The sequence below is a fragment of the Notothenia rossii genome (genome assembly GCF_949606895.1).
Source record: "Notothenia rossii genome assembly, chromosome: 10".
NCBI lineage: Eukaryota > Metazoa > Chordata > Actinopteri > Perciformes > Nototheniidae > Notothenia > Notothenia rossii.
The window spans coordinates 32965513-32987312 of NC_136908.1; the positions used below are offsets into that span (position 1 = coordinate 32965513).

The following is a 21800-nucleotide window of genomic DNA, read 5'->3' on the forward strand; positions in this document are numbered from 1 at the left end:
TCTCCTTTCATTATGACTTCGTATCTATTCATCTGACTTAGGCTGTTTCTGTTACCAGTAAATATTCACAGACTTCATATCTATTGATCTGACTTACTGTCCTTGTTACCAGTAAATATTCACAACACACCAAAGGATATAGTGAGGCCCGGTCACTTCAGAATGACTTTCTGAAGTTTGCGTTACTCTCCTTTGGATCACTTATAAAAAATAACTCATCTCCAGCCCCGTCGAGCTGTGGATTCGTTATTTAGAGTCAGTCTTATATGGAGACTTAATACAACCAACTGACTACTCTAGACAGTCTAACTGTGGGGACTCAATACCTCCACTTTCAAGCCCGGGACTTTAATACCCTTCTGGCCTGCCGGAACTCAATATACGATTTTAACTGTGGGGACTCAATACCTCCACTTTCAAGCCAGGGACTTTAATACCCTTCTGGCCTGCCGGAACTCAATATCCGATTTTAACTGTGGGGACTCAATACCTCCACTTTCAAGCCCGGGACTTCAATACCCTTCTGGCCTGCCGGAACTCAATATCCGATTTTAACAACTAAAACACGCATTTGCATTGTTACTATAAAAAACACTGTAAACTTCGTCTGACAACCCTAAAATTTGGAATATGGTCAAATCACAGATTTCGAATTAAACTGGCATCTGTTTACCTGTTATTGTCAGAGCTCTGTTGTTAGTTGTCAGAAGAAGCCGAGATGTTTAGCCCTGGACTATTCCGTCCGCTTGCTGCTGGTGGTCTCTTCCCCGAAAACACCCCACTCAGACACGTCGGGTTCACCACTTGTTGGAGATTTGGAGGATGTTTAAAACCAACCTCGTCTCCGCGTGTCGTTTGATAAGCTGGGTGAATTCGTAAAAAGGAAGGGATTAAGAAACACCAGAATACAAGTTAAACAATAATCTTGCTTTAATGATAAAGAGTAACAATACAAAATACAAATATAAACACAAAGACAAAGGAAGTACTTCCTGCTCTCTCTCCTGTCCTACCCTCCTGGTCAGCCTGAAGAAAAAGAGGTCGAACCCCTGGAAAACACAGTGTTTCATACTAAAAACACAGGAGGGGGTGTGTGCGGGCTTTCCCCCCGAGGTCATCTTATTGGCAGAGACCAACACATGGCCTGTCGCACCCAATCAGTGCGACACAGCAGAAGAAACCTGGTTCACATCTTGTAGCCAGCACACACCTCCTTTATGGCCCTTTGTCCCTGAGTCCATCTTCCCCCCTTCAGGTTACCACACACAAGTTAAAAGTATGTTTTAAGATATAGTTGTTATAGTTGGCTAAATATACGTAATACATGTTAATTACTTTCATATCAATAATAACGAGGAACACATTACCTATGCTCTTAAGCAGTATTAGAGATGCTTTTCAAATAGTCAAACTTCACACAGGCCTAATATAGAGAACACACTCATTTGTCCTATGGCCCTTCCATTTGTTTGAGCTATTGTTCACATCTTTACTTCAAATAAAAGGTTTCACATTGTATATTTCCAGCTTCCTTTACACATACTGTTATTATTAATACAAAGTAACCAACCACACATATCTATTGAAAACAAGTCGATTCCCCTGATAATTGACATGCTGAAACTCTTCGGAATGTGTCCCCTCCCCCAACTCTCTCGTCCCTGTCATAAAAAACTGCTTCCATTTCATATAGAGTAATAAAACATGTTTAAGCTAATTTCTCCACAATGTTTGTAGCCATTTAGTACCCACACATGAAAGAATAAGAACAGAGGTATAGTTGACCAGTAATCATGTTAGCACATATATTTACTGCAATGAAAACACACACACATCGGCTCCAAGAATGTGTAACGCACACCCTTCTTTTACGAGGGAAACATTCCAGCGTCTTGGGACTATCTCCAAATAAGGATGTCCCCTGCTCACATCTCTTCTCTAAACACAAGGACTTCACCTCAATATATTGGGGGAGGGAAAAGATACTTTGTCCCTTCTAATTTAACACACATGAATATATATAAGGTGACATTAAAAGGAATATACCAGATTGAACTTTCCTGCCATACCACGTTACTTTAATACTTCAAATATTCCTTCAGATATTAGGTAGCTTCGTTAGTGTGTTTAGTTTCACAAAACCTGTGGGTTTGTGTCTTAACGGGGGGAGTGCCTCTACCTTAGCTGTGTTTTCTTACAGCCTTCCTTTGTTATTTGTAGCCTACCACTTTTAAAGTGAGGTTTTGTTTTGTTCTTTTTTTATTGTGTGAGTATTTATTTTCCCTGTATGCGATTAGACTCCTTTTTTAGAGTCCTCCTTTTGTTGGTTATTTATCAACCTGTGCCCTTTTGGCCTTTTGGTTTGTTCCAAGCTGCATGCCTGCCATTTTGTTTACCCGGCTATTTAAAATAAACCCTTTATAATTATACCAATTCCAACTGGTGTGTGTTGTTTTCCTCTACCCCTAGAGGGGGACGTAACAATGGTAGAAGTGAAATTAGTACCAACTCCAACAGTGTCAGTTTTCTTAAGAACTTGTGGTAAAAAATGTTTGTATCACTCGTCAAATATAGCAGGAATAATGAAGAGCAGCTGATTTGAAAAAACAAACTTGAGAGGCGGCGGAGTGACCGCAGTACAGAATCGCTGTATAGTTTAAATGTCCTAACAAGGTTGTCCATTTTAGACAGAGGCTTATTATATTTACAGCCCTTAATAACATCCATTTTCTGGGCTCAAAGTGTGTCTTGGCCGTTTTCATTGTGATCGCTAAATTCCCCTTGTTCATAATAATCACCGTTCCTTCAGCAGGATACTGTAGTGATTCAAAGTGTGATTTTAGCAAACAAGTGCTTTTGTTTTGAAATCACTTCCGTGAGTTTCGTCTGCGCTCTTATTTTGTAAGGTAACTTCCGGTAGCAGAATATGAAAAAACTGTCGTTTTTTTGTTTCTATTTTCTAGTGATTTAATTTTTTGTTTTGAGAACTAGAACATGAAAATCATCCCGTGTTTTAAGTTTAGTAAATCCCTTTTTTGCCATGATAAAGAAAAAAGCCTTGTATTTCAATTTCGTTTTTTCAATTTTAAAACGAAAATTCCAGTAGTTTTTTGTTTTTGAATATCCTTTTGTGAAAAGAAAATCCAATGACCAAGACATACACTGACCCAGATTGCTCTTTTGAAGGACAAAAGGTCATTCTTTTCATATATCTAAATAAGGTTCAGTAATATAGCATATTAGGTCAATTGTGGAAGTGATTATTAGAAGTTAGGAATAAACTAATAAACTCTATTAAGGACATGTACAATTGTGTTTTTTTAGAGCCATGCGAACACAATCACTAGGTTCCTGTTTTGCCTCCGGTTATTTACTGAGCAGATGATATGCTCAATACATTTAATGTGTTCTTGCTGTTATTGTAATGTTTGGCTTCAAACAACATTTGGAGCCAAATTGTGACTTTTTGATTAAAGCTTGAGTTGGTGAGACAGCTGGCTGCTGTAAGTTGAGAAGTAAAAGGAGCTGTTGGCCTTCATCAGGTTACTGGTGATGTAGTGCTTTGATTATATACAACTGCAGATGTATGTTGTTTCTGCATGGCTTCGTTGTTGGTCAACAAATAATCCTGGTACATTTTTCCTCTGAGTTTGTATGGTGTAACTTCCATAAATTCTTTAGAAATAGTGTTGTTTTTATCATGATGACAAGTCAGGAGACAACATGCACTGATCAATTTTGAGTTGTCAGGCTACACCAAAAGTAAAGATTAGATAATGGCAAACTTGCATATTTAGACATATTCATCAATTTCAGAAAACCTCAAATATAAACAATTATTGTATTAATATATACAATCAAATGGGTGCCAGTTTCACGATGATATGATTTAGTTGGGAATAGGATGCCCATTTCTTCTGTAGCGTATTTCGTATTTTATTTATATGTATTGATTATTACAATGCATATATTTAAAGGCTGTTTTCTAAATCTTTACTTCCTCTCTGTAATATAAATGTTTTGTGCAAGATTTGTTCATAAATCTTTAATTTTCCCAAAGTGTTATATAGAAAAACAATTGCCTTTTAACCTTTTTAAATAACGTTTTAGCTAAAAAGTTAATATTGTCTCCCCTTGGGTTTTCTTTCATATATATCCATTTCTGCAACAACAGCAGTTGATAATTGCTAATTTTGCATACTTATAATGGGGATAATTTGTTATAATGTTAACATATATAGCTGAAGCTGACATTAGTTAGTTAGAGGCGGAGGCGAGGCGGAGGCGAGGCGGGACCTCCTGCCACCGAGCTCTAAGTTCCAGAGCTAGCTGAAGCTACCAAGCTAAGCTAACATGCTCCCCATCTGCACACTGCCGTGGCATTTTCTAAGGTAAGCAGACATGAAACTATTCAGCAAAACTATAAATAATAATCTAAGTTATTGAGTTTTTAGCATAATACTTCAGAATCTTAAAATCCCTTAACGTTTGTATGCAATTGTGCTAAATTCAACACTGGAATCAAGCAAATATTAATATGTTTGCATGACATTAGTTATTTATAGTTTGATATCACTTAATTATACGTTTAATACATTTAAGTCAAGCTAAGGTACATGTGATGGTAGCTAGTTAGTGCTCTTACCTGTGAGTCCTCCTCCAAACAGCATAATAACCAGACTGTATCATTAAAACTAAGTACCAGTTCTAGATCCTTGACTTTAGACAAACAATTCAAAAGACAACATGTATTAAAAGACCAATCTTTATTTGAATGTGCCTCTTAACCTGATATATTAGTTATACAGTAATAGTATTGACAATCTAAAAAGAACTGAGCAACTCAACAGTCAACTTTATGTTTCTTATTGTCTAAAGCATTTATTATTTTCATTTTCCCCCTCTCATATTCAGTGTGGACGGATTGAGACAGCGTGGTGTCCAGAAAGCTGCAGAGACTTCAGGGAGAAACCTCCGTGTGATGGACGTCCTGTCTGTTTGTTTGGCCCGGAGAGGACTGAGGGTCTTTCCTCTGCAAGGAGGACCTGGTCTGATGGAGGAGCCCATGCTAGGCAAAGCTGATCCCAACTGCACAGGCCTAGTCTGTCACGTTATTTGACTAAATGTGTTTACTTATACATTTAATAGGTTTACACCTTCTGTCCATATGTGCTTTTTATTTAAAACATGTTTGATTAACTTTTGGTTCACATTTCAATAAATTGTATTTGTATTTGCACTCCTTTTGTCCATTATTCTTACTGAAAATGTTAGATTACACATTCACATCTGACTGAAGATTGGCCCCATTTATTTGTGACGTTGCAAACTCTGCGGTACAAGGCACAAATGATGTGAAGCTCATAAAGCGAGCCAAATACAAATAATCAGCTGATGGAGTGTGGATGTGGAAATAAGTGCATTCGATCAGCTGACTGTTTTTACAATAAAAGTAATTTCTTAGTGTACTGGTCTTAAAATCTCATAGCATCAGCTTTTAATTTTCCTCTTGGATGTTCTTCTTGACCCTCAGAGAAGGAGAACATGTCGTGTCTTTCAGGCATGTCCTTTCCTAACAAAAATTACAGGAAACATAAAACATATTTTTGAAGAACAAGTGTGTTGTTTATGAAAGCGGTGTGTTTGTGTGTTTAGGGGCTGTAGATATAATTATTTTGTAATTGTAATGTTTTTTTTTATTTCAACAGTGAGCTACAAAGACAATCAGATTATGAATGAAAAGTATGAAGTTCATCAACATTGAAATGTATGTTATTATCAAAATAATATTTAACTTATCAAAATGTAGTGCAACTGTAGAAGCTTGCTCTGTTGTCTCACTGAAAGAATAACTTTTACCACGTTTTTTACAGACAATATTGGAGATAAATAGTAGCAGTTCTCACTGTGTTAAATATCTTTGCCTTCATTACATTACATTAGAAAGCTGACAAAATCATATTGCTTGTTAACATCTAAATGTAACTTTTTGCACAGAAAAAACCCTCAACTTCACTGGTGTGTAGGTGATCTAGTATTGTTTAATGGAATGTATATCAGTGTATTAAAGTCAATACTTCATTCATTTAAACCAATATTTTTTCTTGATTCTTTGTACAGTATGAAAAATAGAGTCTTTATACCTGAGCTGAAGTTCACTGCTGTGAGGAGTCCAGTTCTGTCTCTCACTCTCTGGTCCAGCCTGTCTGCATCACCTGGACACCTTAAACAAACAGATATATAGATATGTAAATTACCATGTGTACAAACAATATAACTGATTCTCTTGTGTTGAACATGTTGGATTGTGTATTGTCCGAGTCAGGGTCCTTTTTATTTTACTGTAACTTTCGAAGTTGTGTTACCAATGCTTACCGTTTATTTGATACCCATTTGGTAATGCAATTAATAAAAACAACATGGTTTGGGTTCGTTCTTCAGATGACTGTGACGTTAACGTGTAAACTCAATAATGAACTCCAGATCAACCAACCATATTGTAATATCTAAGTAATCATCTTGAAATATGACATTAATAATTGTAATATACACACATCTTATTGTGAGGTTGATTTCACATACACTACTTCGACATTAGCTTGTCTACATACTTGAGCACAGCCAATTTGAATTAACCTTAGCGATGCATACAGTTCCTACCTACATAATAAAATATCTCTCTTAAGTTACAAGGATGACCTTATTTTATCAACCTCAAACGGAAGCCATTTGGTGTACAGTATTATCCCACTTAACGCTCAACACTTGTCTATTTCGTTTTAACCTTTATATATAGTCTATGATTTTAACTTGGAGGCTACTATTAGCATCGTTAGTACTGATGTAGCTACCACTCGCTTACACGCTAACCCAAGCCTTAACATTCATTACGTAGCTGATTAAAATCATTAACACATAAATAAAGTACTCAAATTTCACTTTCCGCAAAACCGCATTAATGCACCGTCTGTTTTAATCGCAGAGCGAGTCACAATAGTCCGATATATAAACATGAAGAACAAACAACCACGGCCGGATCAAGTTGTGTTCCCTTGATGAACTGAGCAGGCAGAGTCCCTGTAGCTAGCTTCACGGAGCAGCTAGCAGAGAGACAAGAAGCTAGCAGCAGCAGTGATTGAACGGAGCTGTCACTCAATGTGACCACGCCCTAATATATGCATAACTTTAAGGCTTAATATTAATTAAACAGATGAGTTGAGAAATAATTCACCCCCCCAATCCATATTCATGAAGGGGGGATCTAACTAAACAGAGAATATTGTTTTTTGAACCACGATGTAAACATGTTTATTTCTGCTTTAAATTTGGGCATTTTAACATGGGGGTCTATGGAAATTGCTCCCTTCTGCAGACTGCTCCTACTGGCCACTAGATGAACTGCAGTGTGTTGCACTTCCGTATTGGCGTCCCGGCCCTTCCCCAGGGTTTTGATATGTCAATAAACCTTAGAAAATCTTGAAATCTTGAAAGGGATGTGCAAAATAGTCATTATATACAGTCTTTAATTAACTATTAGTAGAGAATAACGAGTAATGAATATACTTTATAGGGATCCTATTAATATCTAATAATACAAATAATGAAATTGCATGCTTTAACCACCAGGTGTCCCTTTCTATCAGCTGTGCACATTTATGGTGTAAATACAGCCTATCTAACAATTGGATCAAATATAAAAGTCAGCCGAATTAGTGTTGATCCTGCAAAGAGACATATTGTGTGAAAAGAAATGTAAGATGTTGTTTAATTGCTGATATATTTATGATCCACGTCACGTTTTCAGTGTTGGCGGCAGTTCCTCATGTTTGTCTCCAAGTCTTCTCAATGGGGTTTTATAAATAGAGAACTATGGCAGATATGTAATATTCAATGCAGCCGAACCGTTTATTACAATGCCGTTATGTGATTACTTTCAAAGAGAAAGCAAGCACACTCGGGATAAAGTATTATTTTATTTTTAAAAAATGTTTTCGGTCTGTTTCCGGTATTTGTTAATGACGATGTGATGTGAGATGTGAGACTGGAATTGCAAAGGGGAAAATAACGTATCTTTAGATGCGGATTTTGTTAAACTAATAAGTTTGCGCTGTGGACCAACACTATACATTGACGGGGAAGGGGGTAGCAATAAAGATAACACCATTAAACAGTTAGAAAACATAACAGAAATAATATCGATAGCAGCGTCCCTAGCAACCACCTTGGTAACAATGAAAACATTCTATGGACGCAATTTCCTGAAGTAATCGTCGTAATAACTAGCAAACTAAAGATCATGTACATCGACTGCACACATAATCTGAAATAACAACTCATATTTCTCGAATCAAATGACATCAAAACGCATTTTAATGGCCAAACTAACTTTAAAATAGGCATTTTCCACCGAGAATAAAACAAAGTTTGGCCATGTTTTTTTTTTCTGCAGGGATTGGAATGAATGGTGAAGAAAAACGGGGTTTGTCAAACAGAGCACATGGTGTAGTCCTAATCGATAGCTGGGGATTCTGGGTAGTGTAGTGTCTTCTGCCATCCTTTACTCCGAAAAAATATTTGTTTCTCCGAATCGAAGGGGAAAAATACAAAAGCATTGCACACAATTTAAAGCAATAAATGTTGTGTAATTAACAAGGATAATCTTGTGTTTTTTAGTCGATGAGTAGTGCAGATATCACTTTAAAATCAATCGACAGTAAGGGGAATACTTACTTCCGGGTGTACAATTCTCCGTTATCCAATGGGAATGGACGCTCACATTGCCTTTAAGGGCAGCCGACACAAACGCCGTGCTTCCATGAGCGTCAAATCCCGCCGCAGATGGGAATACATTGCAATCAGTTGAAAGCTGAAGGAGCCTAGGAGCGTCACAACTGCACGCCACGGGACCATACTTGTCAACCCTCCCGATTTTCGCGGGAGACTCCCGATTTCATTGCCCTCTCCCGGTTTCCTCCCGGGGTCATATTTCTCCCGTAATTCTCCCGATTTCTGACAAAATCTGATTTACTCAGGACTGTTTGCACTCGGACTTTAATACAGCTACACCATTGTTTGGTTTCCATGGTAACACGTCTCTTATGAGCACGCGCAACTGAAAGTCTGAGAGGGTGAAGCGGATTAGTCACAGAAAACAGAACAAGAATCGACAACTACTCTACTCTCTGCTCACTCATTTCCTGTAAAATACAGGTCCAGCCCACACATATGCATTAATCTAACAGCTCCGGCGATCCACTAGCAGCCACCCCCCCCCCCTATTTTGCTCCAGATTTCTGAGGTCTCAAGGTTGGCAAGTATGCACGGGACCCTTACCAAACGTCGCTCCTGGACGATTATGGAGTGAGAGTGTGTTGTGAGGGAAGTGTTTCCTACCCTCCAGTTTTCAATATGACGTTTACCCATCACTCTTCTTTAACCTCCTCCTCTAGCTCCTCTCAGCTTCTTCCTCCCTCATCCTTCCTTTTCCTCCAAATCATTTCCTCTCTTTCTTTACCACTTCCTCTGTGTCCTTCTTTCTAAATCTCTGAGCTGAATCTGTTTTGTATCCTGAATCTTCCTCCATCTCTTCCTCCCCTCAGCGTGTGCCAGAGTTTGTGTTCGGTCAGGCTCCCTGCATTCGTTAATATTTTATGTATGATAATCACACGAGCCGTGGACGGTGTGTCCTGCGTGGGAGGAGGAAACGATAAGGCTTCATTCCGCTGGAGCATCCCAGAGCCTGTGTGTTTAGGACTGCGAATGTGTGTGCGTGTGATTTGAATTTTGATTTGTAACATCGGGGCGATGCAGGTTGAGATGAGCTCCTGCAGGACTTGTTTTGTTGATTGTAGGGATGTAACAATATACCGATATACATTTTTTTAATACGCAGTGTTATGCATGCCTACCGAGATATGCATGCACCTCGCGAGATATGCAAAAAACCTGTCTGATGATGCTGAGTGAGTGAGTTAGTGAGTTTGAGTTGAGTTACTTAAATAAAGTGAAACTTCATTTATTTTATTGCGGGGTCTGATTATTCAATTTCCTTGTTTATTTGTGAGATGCAGTGGCACAAAGAAAAGGCCTACTTTGTGTGGTAGTACTAGTAGGTAAAAAAACTGGTTGTTCTTGTTCCAGTCTGTTAGTCATTTAGTTTTTCACACTTTAAAATACTACTATCCTACTAAAATGCTGTACAATCAGATTTATTATTTAATAAAGAACATTTTTTCAAGTAAAAAAAAAAAAAGGTTTCCCAAAAGAAATGTCCCCAATTTAATTTTTTACCTTTTTTTTCTTTATTTTTCAATATCGCGATAAACACCGTACCGTGGACTTGTTATCGCGATATTATCGTACCGTGAGTTTTTGATATCGTTACATCCCTATTGATTGTGAAGGATTCTGTTTCAGTACGCAGCATGTTTATTAAACCACACAGCTCCTGATGAACAATATCAGTTTAATGGGTTATTATGGTTAATTATCCTTTTGTTGCTTCAGCGGAGGGATAGTAATCAGGGCAGCGTAACCATTTTATTTCCAAGGTTGTGATTTTGTTGAGAGACAAACCTTTTACTCGACCTGCAGCAGCTGAACCAAAATCCAACAAAAAGTCTCATTGTCATATTTTGAATAATATAATATGCTTATGTATAGTTTTTGTTGAGACGTGGATTTTTTCTTACCTTGACAGAATCCAACCAAGCACATTATAGAAAAAAGCTGACATAAGCATAATGTCGGTGTTACGTTCCCTATTGGGCTAGGGGAACCAAAGGGAAATAACACGACCAGAGTGGAATTGGTATTAATTATAAGCGTTTATTTAAAAACAGCTGTAAACAAAATGGCAGGCAAGCAGCCTGAAACAAACAAAAGGGCCAAAAGGGCACCGGTTGAAAAATAACCAAACAAAAGGAGGACTCTAAGAAAGGAGTCTAAAGACATACAGGGAAAATAAATACTATACAAAATAAAGACCGAAACAAAACCTCACTTTAAAAGTGGTACAACTAACCGAGGGAGTCTACACAAAACACAGCTAAACTAAAGGCAACAGTCACAAAATCCTAACTACTCTAAACACTAACTAAGCTACTCTACACTCTAACTAATCACACACGTTTAACCCCAGAACACAGAGCAAGTAGCGAGAGGCATCTGTCCACATACAGAGCCTCCAGAATGATGATTGTCCCCAAGCTTTGTAATAATCTCCAGCAGGTGTGCGCCGGCTGTGCGCTGCGATTGGAGTGCGGCGGGCCCGGCGTGCTCCAATCGCAATCTTCAGGGGCGGACCAGGAGATGGGAGCCAATGCCGGGAGGGCAACCGCACAGCTCATTTACATAGAACACACACAGCTGAAAACACTCAGACGACCAGGAAGGCAGCAGCCGTAACACTCCCCCCCTTAGGACACAAACCCACAGGTTTTGTGAACCTAAGCACACTAACGAAATTCCTAATAACACACATTCATCACAAACTCAACCTGACAAATTAACATCTCAAACTCAACCTGACACACCAACATCTCAAACTCAACCTGACACACCAACATCTCAAACTCAACCTGACACACTAACATCTCAAACTCAATCTGACACACTAACATCACAAACTCAACCTGACACACTAACAAACTCAACCTGGCACACTAACATCTCAAACTCAACCTGGACAAGCATCGGCCAACACATTCTCTGAACCCTTTAATGACGGGTGTCTACTGTTGTAGTCCCGCACAATCAGAGCCCATTGCATGAGCCGCTGGTTGTGCTTGGACACGCTGGGGCAGAATATGAATGGATCGTAACATGTACACATCACAATTGGCCAAAGGCTGGGTCCAACGTCAATCTTAACATGTTGTAGAGCCAACACTAACACTAAGATTCGATACACGAGCTGACGCTCTCGGGTTACCGGGAGTGTCGAGAAGTCTAGAGGCTTGTCTGAGCCGGCGTGTTGTGCTGGTCTCATGACATCCTCACGAGGGGGAGCCACAATTTCTGGCTTCTCCTCAGACACAGCTTTATCTGAAGGCACAGGCACAATCACAGGATCAGACAATGGGACATCAGGGTCACGTTTACTTGCCTGTGCGCGTGCGCGTGTAGCCAGACCAATGCCTTTAGGCGGAGATATTTTCTGCCGCTGTTCCTTACGTTTCAGAGCTGCACAGTTGGCAATGACATGTCCAGGTTTATGACAGTAAAAACACTCTCTCTTTTCTCTGCTTACGTTATACACATCTGCTGGCTGAGTAAATGGTGCGGCTGACACACGGCACGATCTCTCAGGAAAGACAGGGGAAAACACAGTTTTATGCATCAGCACATACTCATCAGCTAACACAGCGGCAGCAGAGAGAGTATTTACTTTTTGCACATTTAAGTAAACAACAATGTGATCAGGCAAACTTTTTTTAAACTCCTCCAACATGATCAATTCCCTCAGAGCAGAATAATCGGTAGCATTACATGAAGCAATCCACTTAGCAAAACACATTCCCTTTTTCCTAGCAAACTCTACGTGCGTTTGATCAGGACTCTTCCTATAGTGTCTAAACTTTTGCCGGTAAGCTTCAGGAACTAATTCGTACACTCTGAGGATGGCAACCTTTACTGAGTCATACTGCAGGCTGTCCTCTAACGTGAGAGCCACAACTGCTTCCCGAGCTTTTCCATGTAATTTGCACGTTACCATCAGAGCCCAAACTTCAACCGGCCACCGCAATGCTGTAGCAATGATCTCGAATGCGCTAAAATAGGCATCCACCTCAGTCTCACAGAATGTTGGCACTAGCGAAATGTTGTTACTCACGTCAAAGGCAGGTGGAGGAGGTGGAGATGGCAAGTTTCTTCCGGCAGAGTCAAAAGCACCGGATGCGCGCAGTTGGGAGTCCAGTTCCAGCCGACGCATCCGGATCTGGTCTTCCTTATCTGCCTCGATTTTCTTTACCTCCAACTGAAACTGCCTGTCTTGCTCCCTGTCTTTTGCTTCCAACTGAAGTCGGGCGAGGCGGACTTTAAGTGTATTCCCTTCCCGGGAATCTGTACTACCAACCGGAGAGGGTGGACATTTACGAGGCGGCCTGAGCAGTGCTTCACACGGCTCGCCCCCCTCGCTGCCACTACCCTCTGGTTTAGCACGGTCATTTGGCACAGTGAGCTCAGCTTGTGCAGGCAGCACCAGAAAACCCCTTTCCACCAACTCATCCACCACCAGAGCCTTTAACTCTTTTTGTAATACTTGTTTTGCCACTGGGAGACCAAAATGTTGCGCTATCTCATATAAGTCATCTCTACGACACTGAACTAACTGCTCATGAGAAGGACAGACCAAAAACGACTCTAAATCAAAAGTTGCCATACTCAGCTAAAACTGCACACAACCTTACCCAATTGTTTTTAGCTGTACACAACCACTTATAACCCCAGGAAAGTAGTTAATATCCCGGACGAGCCCCCATGTGTTACGTTCCCTATTGGGCTAGGGGAACCAAAGGGAAATAACACGACCAGAGTGGAATTGGTATTAATTATAAGCGTTTATTTAAAAACAGCTGTAAACAAAATGGCAGGCAAGCAGCCTGAAACAAACAAAAGGGCCAAAAGGGCACCGGTTGACAAATAACCAAACAAAAGGAGGACTCTAAGAAAGGAGTCTAAAGACATACAGGGAAAATAAATACTATACTAAATAAAGACCGAAACAAAACCTCACTTTGAAAGTGGTACAACTAACCGAGGGAGTCTACACAAAACACAGCTAAACTAAAGGCAACAGTCACAAAATCCTAACTACTCTAAACACTAACTAAGCTACTCTACACTCTAACTAATCACACACGTTTAACCCTAGAACACAGAGCAAGTAGCGAGAGGTATCTGTCCACATACAGAGCCTCCAGAATGATGATTGTCCCCAAGCTTTGTAATAATCTCCAGCGGGTGTGCGCCGGCTGTGCGCTGCGATTGGAGTGCGTCGGGCCCGGCGTGCTCCATCGCAATCTTCAGGGGCGGACCAGGAGATGGGAGCCAATGCCGGGAGGGCAACCGCACAGCTCATTTACATAGAACACACACAGTTGAAAACACTCAGACGACCAGGAAGGCAGCAGCCGTAACAGTCGGAATGATGAAACAAAAGGACAGTTCAGTTATCAGGGATCATTGTACTTCTACTTTGTGACTAAACACCTTGTATAACAAAATCACAACAGTCTCTTCACCTGCTCTTTTACACTTCTTATGTCATCATCAAACTCATCCGACCTGATTCAAATTATGTTCAGAGAAAATTAATTGTGTCCTGCTGTGGATATTTCAAAAACAAGATCTTCAACAAGTCAATCAACAGAAAAGTAACCGCAAAATATGAATATTCAAGCAATTTTTTCATGTAAGAGTAGCAGACAATTGTGTTGTCAAAATCCTAAATATGTAAAATTACCTTCTCTTCGGGTTTTGGACTGACATTAAAGGTCCCATGTCTTGCTTTTCCGGTTATTACCCGTCCCCTTGTGTGTTATGAAGGTTTTTATGCACTAACGGTCTGCCGAGTCACAAACCCTCAAAGTACACCCTGTAAGGAGTAAAACTCTAACACAGAAAAGACCTGTCTATGCTGCCCCAGAACGCCTTGTTGGACATTTCTCTTTTTCTTTCTGGGTATGGTGACGTGCCCATACCCAAATGGACCAATCCGTGGAGCTCCTCACCAGTGTTGGGACTAAAGCGTTACAAACTAACGCGTTACTGTAACGCAACTGCATTTTGCGGTAACTAATAACGTTACTAGTTACCTATTCACATTCAGTAACGCCGTTATAGTTACTGTGATTTAAATGGGTGCGTTACTGCCAGTGGCAGCGCCAGGGTATGGCTGGGGTAGGCTACAGCCATACCAAGAAATGGCTTAGCCCTACCTTAGCCCGACCATGAAAAAGTATGTTAAAGTAAGCATGTTGAGAACACGGATTGCGAAAATCTACCGGTGGTGTCCACAACACACAAACTGATCCTGCTGTAACAACAAGTGCCCGTTACTGACGCAATATGGTTGAGACCATTAGGGCTTATGCTAGAGGGGTGCAAGGAATAGTCTAAGTTGTGGAGCAGTTTTATACACTAAAGGTGTGAAAATTCTCCCGCGTTATAATATCAGCGCGGCCGCGGTCAGATCAAAATGCCTCCGAGTCCTTATGCAATTTGAATAGACCTACAGCCAATCCGAGCAATGAAACGTTGGGTCTGCTGCGTCACAGCAGGGATGATAGCTCATACAATAGAGATTTCAAAGGTCTTCTATTTTGAAACTCTACATCAGAATGTCCTGATTTTTTCTGAGTGACTAGGTGGGGTGTCCTGCTATCACCCTGGAGTGAGATGAGTCTTTGATACTGGACAGTTTTTGTTTTATTCTCATCTAAACACAGAGGGATGATAGCTCATATATGAGGCAGTGTTTCCAGGACTCTACCGTTATGCATAGGATATTCGCGCACCGCAATATCACGTGCGGGCTGGCTTGACTAGGTTTTCCCGAGTGGAGGATGGCTTGACTGCAGTGTAATTTAGCTGATAAGATGAGACTAATAAAAGCTAATAAAAGCCAGAGAGGAGTGATGATTGGTTAACGCGGGGTAACATTTCAGGGTAAGCCAATCAGAGACAGAGTTGGGCGGGTCTTGTCTTATGGGGAAAATACACAGAAACACACATACACGGAAACGCCCACCACCAACACACACACACACATAACAGTGTAATATTTAATGTACAAAATAGCAATAAATTAATTTTCCAAAATATTTATATGTGAATGCTCATTTAACTTGTTTAAAGTGACTTCCTTTTTAATTGAATTGCTGCTTGCTTGGATGTACAGCTGTGCCCAGGATTTAGTCAGACACACACACACACACACACACACACACACACACACACACACACACACACACACACACACATACATACACACACACACACACACACACACACACACACACACACACACTATGTGCATGCAAGTATCAGCGAGAGCAGCAGCGCATTTACAACTTCGAGGTATAACCACTATTTAAATAGTGTAGTTGTTGTTAATGTGTACGCTGCCAAAAGAGTGTAGTTGTTTTTATTTCATATTGCACTAGAAGTGCACTACTTAGCACTTGATTGTTGAGGCTACAATAAAGATGCCTGTCAAAATGTCTAAACATATATTTTGTGTTTTATTGTTCCACAACATTTCATAATGATAATTGTTACAATGATGGGGAGTTGTCTTTTCTCTTACTGTGCCACAGAACAACACAAAAACTTGTATTTGAATTGTTATTATTTTTAAAGTAAAGTAACTTGTTACTAATTACTTTTATAATTTAGTAACTAATAAAATAACGAGTTACTTTTTTGAGAGCAGTAACTATAACTATTACTAGTTAATTTGTAAAAGTAACTTGCCCAACACTGCTCCTCACACACACACTCTCTCTCCGGCAAAACTGTGACGCGCTGGGGGGGGGGGGGGGGGTGGGGGGTGCTAGTGGAGCCTTGCAGAAGGGGGTGCTGCAGCCCCTTCAGCAACCCCCCCCCTGCCCCTTCCTGCGTCCATTCGCGATGTCTCGCTTTCTCGCAGACCCCACGCCGCAAACAGGAAATGAACGTCCCGCCAACACTGCACCCAGACCCCACGCAGCATTCTCATCTGTTTGTCATTACTGGGTTGCGTTCGAATAGGAGGAGCAGGAGCTCCAACAAGCCGTGTAGGACAGAGTGAATACACATACTTCACAGAAATGCTGTATGAGAAACCAATGTAAGTTTGGAACATTGCACAATGTAAATCTATTCTAGTAGACCTCAACAATGGAATTATGATCAGTAGAAATGGCCATGACATGGGACCTTTAAATTACAATACATAGATGGTTAATTCATTACATGGACCTAAAAGTAGAACCACACCAGTATGAAGGTTTTTATATGAAGACATTTAGCGGATTATATAAAAGTTATATTAATAACTTTGGAATGGAATGTGGAATAATAATGGAAATAATTTACATCATACAATATCAAGATATATTATATTTCCATACCTTTTCATGACTTCCAGAGGGCATTTTCAATTTCCATTTAATTGCAATATAGCTAAAGAAAAGTGATTAAGTTGTATACTGAATACATATTAAATAAACTGACATTGTAATATTGTAATATAAAAGTCACAGCAGTAATTACAGATAGAAATCAACCAACATATTACATAAGATTTAAATGCACCGATCTCGTGTAACTTTACAATAAGGAAAATGTACTTAGAGTACAAGGAGTAAACGTACTTATTAAATAACAAATATTTGAAAGCAAAAGCAGCAAATCCTCACATTTGAATGTCGAATAATGAACATTTGTACACAATAATATGTATTAATATAATGAAACCTGAAGGACTAACTTCACTGGTCAGCGTGTGTGCTTGTTTGTTAAATGTACGTTTTAATAAGACTTTCAGGAAACATTTTTGGGAGAGCCATCAGTGAGTTTGTATTTATTTATTCACTAAGTATGGATGTATTTAAATGTGTTTGCCTATTTTATTAACTTTGTATTCATCGCAGCAGAGCAATGTGCCTCCTTGTACAGAATGTAGAGCCATTTAATAACTTCTCTCTAAAAATACCAGTAAATCATTCCTTTCTACAAAGCTCTCACGGGAATAAGATCAGGATGGACTCACATGCAGGAGACCAGTAAATGTAACAGAAAATATCTCATATTAAGAAATCCAGGCGGAGCAAGGCAAACAGGCGTTCCAAAGGTTGGCGACTCAGCTCCACTGTCAGGTTATGTATTGTTACCCGTAGGTCCATTTGGTTGGCAGATAAAAAGACAAGGGATCTATCATGGCACACATTCTAAAAACAACACAGAAAAACCTCTAATAAAAGTACACCCTGATCCGTCACATCTAAAAACATTCAAAAACCACTAGTACAAACATGGGCATTCCAAGTGTATGACTCATTCCTTTGTGCAATAGCTGTCGGAATAAAGCAGTTGTTATACTGTATACCTCCGGCCCGAAGGAAGAAGCTTAAACTCAGTGTGCAGAGGCAATAGTTTTGTCAAAGGTCAAATAGGACAGTTTAGACCAGGGGTCGGCAACCCCTGGCACGCGTGCCAGCATTGGCACGCGGCACCGTAACCAGTGGCACACTAGGAATAAGTGTGCAAAATATTTAAATTGTATTTTCGGATCCTGAACGAGACCGCCGCCAGAGCGCGTCTCCCCGTTACCTGCAGAAGGAAGCCATGCACGCAACGCAGCCCCGTTCTCTTTATCTCCAGGTGACTTTCTGCCGCTTTCCTCCGTGGTGCAGTGCTGATCGTTTCATCACGGAGGAAAGCACTTCACTAATTGCAGTACCCATAAGGAGCTGTACAAATGCCGCAGTTTTTGCTTGGCTGTGTATTTAGTTGAAAGCCCAGTGGCGATCTGCTCATCTCTCATCGAAATAATATGCTACAAAGGGCCATCTGTGTGTTGAACTTTCCTGTCGGCTCCCAAACCGTAGTCGAGGAGGGAAGAAGCAACAAGCTTCAGGTTCAATAACCCACTTTAGCTTAAATGACTGGAGAGAGGCGAGCTCTTCTTAGGAGGCCTTGCATTTATTTAGCTGTTCTTCTGTTTCACAAAATACATCACAGACCTCTGTTTTTCTGCTGCCTCGTTTCACTTCCAGAAACAAACACACGTTCCCTCACTGTTGCTCTACCATCCACAAACACACATGCACAAGCCACACCCCTCTTTCTCTGTCTCTTAAAGGGACAGCGATCTCATCTCACTCTGCATGACCCTAATATCATAACATGTGTGTTCTGGAGAATCACAGAACGGAAGATCGTCCTTATTATTATGTGCCGTTTAAACCAATTATTGAAATGTGTTTGTTAAATGTATGTAAGTTGCGCTGACAGGTCCACACACTGCGGCTCCCCGCCCTCCTGCTGATAGTTCACGAGCGTCAAGCTCCTCTACCCCCCCCCCCCCCCCCCCCCCCCCCCCCCCCCCCCGTTGATAATTCTCGATCGTTGGCACGCTGATAATTTTTTTTTAAATGGCACTCCATATTAAAAAGGTTGCCGACCCCTGGTTTAGACCAAGGGTGTCCAACCTTTTTGACCAAAAGAGCCATTTTGCCCCCTTTTCCAGCAATTTTATTTGTCTGGAACCGCAAAACATATCTGATAGCTTGATAGCCTATAACGTTGTATATATTGTTACATCATAGACAGAAACTACAGTTTTTCTGCATTTATTATTTATTACATTATAGAAAACTGTTTACCTCTAATAATAAACAAAGAACTCGTATAAGGAGAATAAAAAAAAATACACTGGCCTACTTTAAAATAAATCCACACAGCACTTGGGGAGTCCTCTGCACATTTGAAGAAAATTAATATAATTAAAATGGGCCCACTTTCAAATAAATAAAACATATAGCTGCACCTTAAAAATAGTTAACTGATTGAATTATGACTGAAGATCATCAGCTGTCTTCCTCTTCCGTGTTTTTCCTCCAATACGTAAAGGCTGCAGCACCTTTGACAACTTCTCTCCACATATCAAACCGGTAAGCCAGCATCGTTTGCTTTGAAAGCAGATAACCCAGCCATATCAATACTCATATTGCTCGAGTCACAGGCCGAGGAGGTGGAGTTGCAGCCATCTTTGACTCAAATGTACTTATCAATACTAAACCAAAATTAAATTATCAAAATTAGACTCTGTTGCTCCTTTGAAAAAGAAGAAAATAAAACAACATAGATTATTAGCTCCATGGCATAATGCCGAAACCCGCAAAATAAAGCAAAAGTCGAGACAACTTGAAAGGATATGGCATTCCACTAAACTTGAAGAATCTCATTTAATTTGGCATATTACTCTCAATGAATATAAGAAAGCACTGCATAAAGCGAAAGCAGCTTACTACTCTTCATTAATAGATAAGAATAAGAATAATGCAAGATTTCTTTTCACGCTGACAGAGAGCCACAGCTCGATTGAGCCTTCTATTCCCATAGCACTCAGTAACAATGATTTTATGTGCTTTTTTAATGATAAAATTGTTACTCTTAGAAACAAAATCAATGAACTCTTGCCTTTGACCAGTATAGTGTTATCAACAGCTCCCGGAAACGTAAGTTCTAATATTACACTAGATATTAAACTAGAATGCTTTTCAGCCATAAACCTTGAACAATTAAATTCAATGATTCTTTCTTCTAAACCATCAACATTTATCTTAGACCCAATTCCAACTAAGCTGTTAAAGGAAGTTTTTCCATTAATTAGCACTTCTTTATAAAATATTATGAATATATCTTTATTATCAGGATATGTTCCACAATCATTTAAAGTAGCAGTGATAAAACCGCTTCTTAAAAAGCACAACCTCGATCCAGAGGTTTTAGCCAATTATAGACCTATTACTAATCTTCCGTCCTTCTCAAAAATTATTGAGAAAGCAGTCTCAAAACAGCTGTGTGATTACTTAAAAAACAGTGATTTGTTGGAAGATTTTCTGTCTGGCTTTAGAACACATCATAGAACAGAGACAGCTCTGGTTAAAGTCACAAATGATATTCTAATAGCCTCTGACAAGGGACTTGTCTCTATTCTTGTTTTGCTCGATCTCAGTGCTGCATTTGATACTATCGACCATGATATCCTATTGCAAAGACTAGAGCAGAGGTGCCCAGTACGTCGACCGCGGTCGACCGGTCGACCGCGGGGGCAATGCTGATAGATCGCGAGTCATTCATAAATTAAAAAAAATCCAGCTCCGTTAAAATAGACAAAACAGGTTTTGATCCCTCCTCCCTTGGCCTCCCTGCCACTTAATTCAGGAGTTGACTTGATTGACAGAAAAAGCGACCTATTGCTTTCCAGTCTGTTAACCCAGAATGCAAAGCGATACAAAATCAGTCAAGTGCCGGGAGAGACAAACAACAAAATGAGTGCGGGAACGAGCAAAAAGCTAAAGACATACCACTTCCACACAGAATGGGAGGGAGAATCTTTTTTTGTGATGTCACATTCAAAGGTTATTTGCCTTATTTGTAAAGCAAGCGTCGCTCTGCCAAAGAAAGGTAACGTGGAGAGGCATTATCGGAGTGTACAAGGCATATGACAGCGACTTCCCTCCGAGTAGCGAGTTGAGAAAGGTCATGTATTATTGCTACACAAACATTATCTCTTAGTCTTAGTGTCGCCAACTCGTTTCTAACATGCAAAAAGACAAACAAATGCGTCTATGGTCGGTGTATTTTCTATCTTTCCAATCCAGAAGAGATCTCTCTCTCCCCCGTCTGTTTGCAAGGGGGCGGGGCAGTTTACACACACGCATCTGCTACATGCAGCAACACACGGAGGAGATGGTGGAGAGAAGCGCTCCAAGGTGTGGTTACATGTTACCCGTCTTGAGGTGGACAATGCTCGTCACCAAAAGTGTTTAGCATGTAAGGGCGGTAACACGAGCAATTTGTCTAAACATTTAGCAAAAGTGCACCACATTCAGACGGAGGAATGCACCGGGTTCGACTGTCTTTCTAGTAGCTCTGTAGCCCCATCCACGAGTAACGTTTCCACGTCAGGTGTTATGTATGCTAGCAGCAACACATGGGGTTAACTACATTATACAAACATGGGTTAATGATTAGAGGTAACTGAGTTATTTATTTTGTTAAAGTTTCAGCTATTCTGTTTCCAGTTC

General features: G+C 40.1%; 1 protein-coding gene across 1 annotated transcript in view; it reads left to right on the top strand.

Moving 5' to 3' along the window:
* LOC307022751 (glutamate receptor ionotropic, kainate 5-like) overlaps positions 1-21800 on the top strand; it is a gene marked incomplete at its 3' end in the record, with an annotated part of 608764 nt that overhangs the window by 31036 nt on the left and 555928 nt on the right. The gene's annotated exons all lie outside the window — the stretch shown is intronic.